The sequence below is a fragment of the Delphinus delphis genome, chromosome 4 (assembly GCF_949987515.2).
Source record: "Delphinus delphis chromosome 4, mDelDel1.2, whole genome shotgun sequence".
In the NCBI taxonomy this organism is placed as follows: Eukaryota; Metazoa; Chordata; class Mammalia; order Artiodactyla; family Delphinidae; genus Delphinus; species Delphinus delphis.
The window spans coordinates 137,439,673-137,449,613 of record NC_082686.1 but is presented as its reverse complement, the minus strand read 5'-3'; positions in this window follow the sequence as shown (position 1 = coordinate 137,449,613).

Genomic DNA, 9,941 nt, shown 5'->3' with positions numbered 1-9,941 from the left:
TATGTGCAAATATTTCCAGTATGTTAGTCATTTCCTACCTGGTTTCTTCTTACCTGTTAATATCAGACACAAGCAACTAAAAGACTAATAGGCTCTTTTCCTGCCATAAGAAATGTTTTAATGCCTTTTGATGAAGCAGCAGATTTTGGAACAATCTTTTAACTCAATCTGTATTTAGAAATTGTCAAAACACAAAAAACAATGTTTTATAATGTCAGAGACTAGTATTAAAGAAAACTAAGAGAAAACTCTTGAAAAACAAAGAAGCCTTATATTCCATGGTAAATTCTAATTCATTTTAAAAAACCTTAAGCTAGACATTTGCAAATAATTTGCTATTAACATTCCATTGAATGCTCAACTTGTCACCTAAGAAGTTTTATGAATAGTGTTTTTAAGAACACAGTAAAGTAAGTAGATAGGATGACAGAATTCAAGCCAATATTCTCCTGACCGCTTCCAAAGAAGAATAAAGCCACAAAGGATTACTATGCCCTTTTGCCTTGTACTTATTATAGTAATTTGCGTTAATATGGTTTGTGAAGGTTTTCTCATTATATTCAAGAAAGCAGCTAATTGCCTATTAACAACAGTTGTCCTTTTAAAAGAAAAAAAAGATTAAAGCTTAGCAAAAATAAAATTGTTTAGACAAGATCTGATTTTAAAATTTCAAGAAGTGGTTAGATAACCTGTGCTTTTATTTACTTATTATGTGTTAAGTAGACTATATTCCAACGTGTAGATAGACACATTTTTTAAATTATTGCCCCCCTAAAATTATTCCTACTCACTGAATTTTCACTTACCTATGCCCTTATGATTAAGCATTTGGTGGAAAATCAATACTACGTATTGAAATAAGGAATGTATGTAAAATTACACTAGAACTCTTACATGCCTACTGCTTATTTTTAAAGACAAGAATTAACCACATAAATGCTGTTAATTCACCTGGCAATAATTGCTATTATGTTGCCCTTCTTTTAGATGCAAAAAGAAAAGAAAATTAAAAGTTGACTACCGGGGCTTCCCAGGTGGCGCAGTGGTTGAGAGTCCGCCTGCAGATGCAGGGGAGACGGGTTCGTGCCCCGGTCCGGGAAGATCCCACATGCCGCGGAGCGGCTGGTCCCGTGAGCCATGGCCGCTGAGCCTGCACGTCCGGAGCATGTTCTCCGCAACGGGAGAGGCCACAACAGTGAGAGGCCCACATACCACAAAAAAAAAAAAAAAGTTGACTACCATTAACTGGGCAAGAAATGAAAAAGTAGCAACTTCTATGATTTTTGTTTGTTTGTTTGTTTGTTTGTGTGGTACGCGGGCCTCTCACTGTTGTGGCCTCTCCTGTTGCGGAGCACAGGCTCCGGACGCGCAGGCTCAGCGGCCATGGCTCACGGGTCCAGCTGGTCCGCGGCATGTGGGATCTTCCCGGACAGGGGCACGAACCTGTGTCCCCTGCATCGGCAGGCGGGAAGCCCTATGATTATTCTTAATTGAAATTTTATTGAGATAATTTTAGATTCACATGTAGTCGTAAGAAATTATACGGAGATACCTTGTACACTTTGGCCAGTTTATCCCAATGATAACATTTTGCAAAACTGTAGTATAATATCACATCCAGGATATTGACATTGATACAATCCATCAATCTTAATAAGATTTCCTCATTTTTCTTGTACTACTCATCTGTTGAGTGTGTGTATGTATGAAGTTCTATATTATTACCTGTGTAGGTTTACACATCCACCACCACATTCAAGATAAATCATAAAAGCTAAAACTATAGAACTCTTAGAAGAAAACAAAGGTGTAAATCTTTGTGACCTGGGACTAGGCAATGGTTTCTTAGATATGACACCAAAAGTGCAAGCAATAGCAATAAATAAATAAGACTTTATAAAAATTAAAAACCTTTGTGCTTCAGTGTACAGTGTTAAGAAAGTGAAAAGACAACTTACTGAATGGGAGAAAATTTTTACAACTCATATATCTGGTAAGAGTTTTTTATTTTATTTTTTTATTTTTTATGGGTTTTTTTTAACATCTTTATTGGAGTATAATTGCTTTGCAATGGTGTGTTAGTTTCTGCTGTATAACATAGTGAGTCAGCTATACGTATACATATATCCCCATATCCCCTCCCTCTTGCATCTCCCACCCGCCCTGCCTACCCCACCCCTCTAGGTGGTCACAAAGCACCGAGTTGATCTCCCTGTGCTATGCGGCTGCTTCCCACTAGCTATCTATTTTACATTTGGTAGTGTATATATGTCCATGACACTCTCTCACTTCGTCCCAGCTTACCCTTCCCCCTCTCTTTGTCCTCGAGTCCATTCTCTACATCTGTGTCTTTATTCCTGTTCTGTCCCTACGTTCTTCAAACTATTTTTTTTTTTTTTTTAGATTCCACATATATGTGTTAGCATACAGTATTTGTTTTTCTCTTTCTGACTTAACTTCATTCTGTATGACAGACTCTAGGTCCATCCACCTCACTACAAATAACTCAGTTTCGTTTCTTTTTATGGCTGAGTAATATTCCGTTGTATATATGTGCCACATCTTCTTTATCCATTCATCTGTTGATGGACACTTAGGTTGCTTCCATGTCCTGGCTATTGTAAATAGTGCTGCAGTGAACATTGTGGTACATGACTCTTTTTGAATTATGGTTTTCTCAGGGTATATGTCCAGTAGTGGGATTGCTGGGTCATATGGTAGTTCTATTTTTAGTTTTTTAAGGAACCTCCATACTGTCCTCCATAGTGGCTGTATCAATTTACATTCCCACCAACAGTGATAAGAATTGCTTGTCTAAAATATATAAAGACCTTAAAGAACTCTTATAAGTAAATAATAGAAAAAAACACATTTTTTTAAATGGGCAAATTATCTCAATAGACATTTTTCCAAGGAAGAGGTACAAATGGCCTAAAAACATGAAAAATTGCTCAGTATCATTAGCACATCAGAGAAATGCATATCAAAACTATAGTGAGACACAACTTTACACCCATAGGATGGCTAGAATCAAAAAGAAGGATAGTAAGTGTTGGTGAAAATATAGAGACATTTGAACCCTCACATTCTGCTAATAGGAATGTAAAATCAGGCAGCTGCTTTGAAAAGCACTCTGGCAGTTCTCAAATGGTTATATGTGGAATTACCATATGACTTAGCAATTCTACTCTTAGGGATATATCCAAAAGAAATGAAAATATATGCTCACACACAAAAAAATGTTTATAGCAGAATTATTCATAATGGCCAAAAATCAGAAAGAACCTATATGTTTACCAACATATGAATGGATAAATAAAACATGGCATAGCCATACAATGACATATTACTTGGCAATAAAAAGAAATAAGTTATGCATACATATGCTACATCATAGATGAACCTTGAAATTACTGTACTAAGTGGAAGAAGCTAGTCACAAAAAAATCACATATTTCATGATTTCGTTTATATGAAATATACAAAATTGGCAAATCTGTAGAGACAGAAAATCGGTTAGTGTTTGCCTAGGGCTGTGGGGGGGAGTTGGAGAGAAGTAGGGAATGACTTCTAGTAGTTATGGGGGTTCTTTTTAGAGTGATGAAAATGCTCTAAAACTGAGTGTGAGGATGGTTGCAAATATTTGTGAATATACTAAAAACCATTGATTTGTATGCACTTCAAATGGGTGAATTGTATGGTATGTGAATTATAACTCAATAAAGTTATTATTTATTTTTTAAATGTTAGCAAAAAGGCAAATCACGAGGGCCCTTCATGCTGTGCTTTTATAACCATATCCACCTTTTCCCACCCCTTCCTATCCTCATTTCTATTCAGTGGCAATTATTAATCTGCCCTCTATTTCTAATAGTTTGTTATTTAGAAAATGTTACATAAATGAAATCATACACAGTGTAACATTTTGGGATTGACTTTTTTTGCTCAACAAAATTTCTTGGAGATTCCTCCAAACTGTTGCATGTATCAATAGTTCGTTTCTTTCTATTTGTTACTTTTGGTTTGGATGCACCATAATTTCTTTAACCATTCACCTCTTGAAAGACATCTGGGATGGTTCCTGTTTGGGGCTGTTAGAAATAAAGCTCCTAGGAACATTCATGTACAAGTTTTTGCATCAAAATAAGTTTTTATTTCTCTGTGGAGCGGGACGGGGCGGTGGTGGGGGAATGCCCAATAGGGCAGTAGCTGGATTATATGGTAATCTGGTATACAGTTTTTTAAGAAACTGCCTGTTTTCCAGAGTAGCTGTATCATTTTACATTCCCACCAGCAATGTACGAGTGACCCAGTTTTTCCACATGCTCATCAGAATTTGGTGTTAGTATTTATTGTGTTAGTCATTCTGATAGGTGTGTAGTGAGATCTCATTGTGGTTTTAATTTGCATTTCCTTGATGGCTAGTCCTGTTAAACGTTTTTTCCTGTGCTTCTCTGCCACCTGTTTATCCTCATCAGTGAAATGTCTGTGCCTGCTTTTTGCTCATTTTCTAATTGGATTGTATGTTACTGTTGAGTTTGTGATGTTCTTTATTTGTTTAAAATACTAGTGCTTTTTGGATAGGTGTTGTATTAGTTTCCCAGCGCTGCTGGAACAAATTACCACAAACTGTGTGTCTTAAAACAATGGAAATTTATTCTCTCACCATTCTAGAGACTAGAAGTTCAAAATAAAGGTATCAGCAGGGTTCCACTTCCTCTGGAAGAAAAGCCGTCCTTTGCCTCTTGCAGCTTCTAGTCGCTGTCAGCATTCCTGGGCTTGTGGCCACTGCCCTCTCTCTTCTCTGTCTTCACATCACCTTCTCCTCTGTCTGTTTGCCTGGTGGCTGCATCACTCCAGTCTCTGCCTCCATCGCACTCACTTCTCTTCTCTGTGTACTTGTCCAATTTCCCTCTGCCTCTTCCTTACAAGGACACTTGTGATAGCATTTAGGGCCCACTTGGATAACCTCAAATAATCTTATCTCAAAATCTTTAGCTTAATTACATCTACAAAGACCCTTTTTCCAAATAAAATAACATTTACAAGTTCCAGAGGTCAGGACTTGATAGTTTTAAGCAGCCATTATTCACCCTATCATGAGTGGTTTGCAAACATTTTTCTCCCAGGCAGTAGCTTGTCTTTTTATCCTTTTAACAGGATCTTTCACAGGGCAAAAGTTTTTTATTTCGATGAGGTACACTTTATCAATATTTCCTTTTATGGATCATGCTTTTGGCATCTTTTTTTTAGATGGGCTATTAGAGAAGCAAATAAGTGAGACCTGTCTATTTTAAGCACTGGCTGAAGAGTCATGTCTGCAACCCAAAACAGTCATTACAGGAGGAAATGTGGGCTGCAATAGAAGTTAAAGAAAATTTATTTGTGCCCTCTGTAATGTGTGAAGGCCTTGATAGCAAGTGGACAGAATAACACAGATAAAGCTATATTTTAAAAGGAAAAAAAAAAAGTTAACTTTGTCTTTTGCCACTTTGGGAAGTGAACTCAGCCATCCTGCCCTGGCATTATAGTAGCAAAGGATTAGAATCAAACTGAATCCTGAGGAACAAACTAACAGAGTAATTCTAGATTGATTATGAACCTGAGAAAAAATATAGCTATAAAAAACATTATTGTACTAATCAAAATTTGAATATAAATTGTAGATGAAGTAATAGCATTGTATCAATGTAAAATTTTCTGATTTTGATCATTGTGCTGAGGCTGTGTAAGAGAATGTCTTTTTTTCCTAGGAGATACATGATAAGGTTTTTTTTTTAATTTTATTAAAGTATAGTTGATTTACAATGTTGTTAATTTCTACTGTACAGCAAAGTGACAGTTATACATATATATATTCTTCTTCACATTATTTTCCACTATGGTTTATCACAGGATACTGAATATAGTTCCCTGTGCTATACAGTAGGACCTTGTTGTTTATCCATTCTGTATATAATAGTTTGCATCTACTAATCCCAAACTCCCAGTACTTCCCTCCTCTACCACCCCCTTCCCCTTGGCAACAAGTCTGTGTCTGTGAGTCTGTTTCTGTTTCATAGATATGTTCATTTGTGTTGTATTTTAGATTCCACATATAAGTGATATCATATGGTATTTGTCTTTCTCTTTCTGACTTACTTCACTCAGATGATAATCTCTAGTTCCATCCATGTTGCTGCAAATGGCATTATTTCATTCTTTTTTATGGCTGAATAGTATTCCATTGTATATAGGTACCACATCTTCTTTATCCATTCCTCTGTGGATGGACATTTAGGTTGCTTCCATGTCTTGGCTATTGTACATAGTGCTGCTACGAACATAGGGATGCATGTATCCTTTCGAATTATAGTTTTGTCTGGGTATATGCCCAGGAGTGGGATCATAATAAGGTTTTTCGTAGTAGCGGAACCGTGTCTCCAACTTGCTTTCAAATGGAATAGATCTGTTTCCAGGTGGAGATGGGAACATAGATCACTCTCCAAAAAGGGGTTTAGAACCTAAGTGGCAAGAGGGTGGGTAGCCAAAGACACCAGGTGCCCTAGAGTTTGTCGCTTACCACAGTGGTTCTCAGATTTGGCTGAATCCCAAGGAAGCTTTTAAGAACCCTTAGTGCCTTAGCATCTCTCCATCTCTCTAGTCACCAAATCAAGATATCTGGGGGTGGGCACTAGATGGTAATTTTTACTATCCCCAGGTGATTCCAATGCAGTGTTTGAGAATCACTGTCTTAGTTTTGCTCCTCAAAATGTTCTCCATAGACCGGAAGCATCAGCAACACCTGGGAACTTGTTAGAAATACAGACTCTCAGGCCCAGCCTCAAGTCTGCTGAATCAGAAGCTGCATTTTAACAAGATCCCCAAGTGATTTATGTGCACATAAAAATCTGATGAATATATATCTGGAGAACTCATAAAGAAGAGAAAGGCCCAGAGTCACGAAGGTAGAATAAGGCCCATGCCTCTGTGTTTTTACCAAGTTCCCCAGTGAAAGAGTTTCAATATGTGACTGTCCTAGTCTGTCTCTTAGATAAGGCAAAACTTACCTTCCCTCAGTGCATTGTCCCAATCTGACAGAATTCACTAACCACTGTTAAAAGGAATAATCCACTATTGAATGTCCTGCCACCGAGGCAATTTAATAGGATAATGTACAAGTGTCTCAAGTCAACCATATTTTATTTTTATTATAACTCTATCCTAAATCATGACCAAAGTCTGAGGCTATTAATAAACACTGCATTTCTATTTGAACAAAATAATATCTAAAACACAAAAATGCTGGAAAATAGTGTTAGCATTTTCTCCTATTGTTTCACATTGCACGTGAAGCTGAGACATTTCACGTGTAGCTAGCCATGCTCATATAATAGCAGTGCCATAGGTAATCTAAGAAATAGTGTGGGGTTTTGCAAGTGTGTGGGCATCTCTTGCCTATTCTGGAAACCATATTCTGGGTGCCATATCTCCTTTGCCGTTTGCCTCTTTCTCATTGTCAGCCCCTCCCTCACTGACACATGGTGCCGTCTTAGGTAAAACTGACCTTTTCTTGCGGGGGCGGGGGGGTTAAGTTAGGAGATTGGCATTAACATACACACTACTATATATAAAATATATAAACAACAAGGACCTGTTATATAGCACAGGGAACTCTACTCAATATTCTGCAATAACCTAAATGGGAAAAGAATCTGAAGAGGAATAGATATATGTATAACTGAATCACTTTGCTGTACACCTGAAACTAACACAACATTGTCAATCAACTATACTTCCATTAAAAAAAAAGAAAAAGAAAAAAAACCTGAGCTTCTCTCAGCCCACACTTCCTTTCTAGTCTTTCGGCAGTTTGTAGGGTAAAGAAAGATCCTGTTTACTGGAAGAAAGGTCTTCCAAAAGAAATTATAAAATAACAGTAAATGGAATTAAGATTTCTAAGGATAAACCACAATGTAGATACTTTATAATATTTTGTATAACAACAATGAATGTTGAATAAACATGCTTCTCATCAAAAGTGGATAGAATTAAGGGTGTATGATTCAGAAAGTTTTAAAAAACTGAAAAGAAAAACTGTATCAGAGTCTCCATCGTTGTGCACTTACTATTAATTTCACTTTACAAAAATTGGAGTGAGAGGGTATTGGAAAGAGGGTATTGGAAAGAGGAGAGCAACAAAAATTTCAGAATTTCAGTGTTTCAGGACTTTTCATGAAATTTCAAAATAATCTCTGACACTCTGTTTTCTCCGCTTCTCCTTGTGCTAGAATAGTTGCCATACCACTCTGTAATGGGTGGTTAAATTAGGGGAGATGAAGTGGTTAATAAGGTGAGGCAGGAACATGTGGGGGGAAAAATACAAGAAATCACTTCAGGAAACTGTGAGACTTTCCATAAAGCACTTAACTTGCAAAATCTATAACTTGAAGGAGATTGAACTAAACAAACTGGTTTCATCCCCACTTTAATGTTCTGATTATTCCTTTAATGTTTATTACATCAACACAAAATCAAACTTCCCAATAAAAGAGTATAAAGTTAGTGATTTGTGTTTATAACATAAAGCTGAAATGAAAATGACACTTCTCCAATATATGTGTGTCGCCTCCCCTATGGCATGCCTATGACAGTCATAAAAAATTGGCAATGGAATTATTTCCCCTGAGTAAAATAATAACTCAGAATCCTTCCCAACACAAAGTTCAGATGGCCATTGCTTCATTCATTCATTTATTCATGCAACAAATATTTATTCTGTGCCTCTTCTGAGGTCCACTGTACACAGCCCCTGTCCTCAGAGAGCTTACACATTTTAGGACAGACATTGAAACAAGTAATTACAGCATGATGATATATGGCATGAGAGATGAAACCTTTTTTGCTCTACCTGGTTTAGGATTTAGACTCTTCTTAAGATAGAAGCTTAAGAAAATAAATAGGTCACAGAATTTACATAGTTTCCCATATAAGGACTTCCATTCACACTAGGTATTTCTAGGGAATTTTGAAATGTTCTTTATAGCTGGTCACATTGCTGTTTCAACTATGTTGAGGTTCTACCATTAAGAGAGAAGACAAGAAAGAATATCAGGTAGGCAAGAGCACTCTCTGCCTTTGTGTTTAAAATTACATTAGTTCTGGGAATGAATGAAATCAATTAGAGTCATTACATTGCTTCCATTTCCTCAACTAATAACATTCATTTTCTAATTCTCACCTGGCAATATTCAGTTCCTTATCATCTTATAAGTTCATTAGCTTTCTTAGTTATGAAATAACTGTTACCTAATTTTCCACAGCATTCTGTATCTTTTTCCCAATTAGATTAAATCCTATATACACCTTTTCCTTTTTATTTATAGAATACTATCAGTGTACCATAAATTATTTCACTTAATAAGTGTGTTAGTCCAATCAAACTGCTATAACAAAATATAACATTCTTGGGCGCTTATAAACAACAGAAATGTATTTTTCATAGTTCTGGAGGCTGGGAAGTCCGGGATCATGGCAGATTCAGTGTTTAGTGAGAGCTTCCTGGTTCGTAGACAGAGACTTCTTGCTGTGCCATCACATGGCAGAAAGGGCTAGGGATCTCTGTGGGGTCTCTTTTGGAAGCTCATTAATCTCATAAGGGCTCCGTCTTCTTGACCTAAGCACCTCCCAAAGACCCCCACCTCCTAATACCATCACATTGGGCACTGGGATTTCAACTATGAATTTGGGGGGAACACCATAGCAATAAGTAATTCCCAATATGTGAAGGAATAATATACTTTAGAAAAGAGATAAGGGTAATACCCACTTTCTAGTATGATGATTAATTACTGCATGACTCAAGTTGTTTTAAGGGTGCTCCTACTGTGGATTTTTTTAAGTATATCAGCATTGGAGAGGGTGTGGAGAAAAGGGAACGCTCTTACACTGTTGCTGGGAAT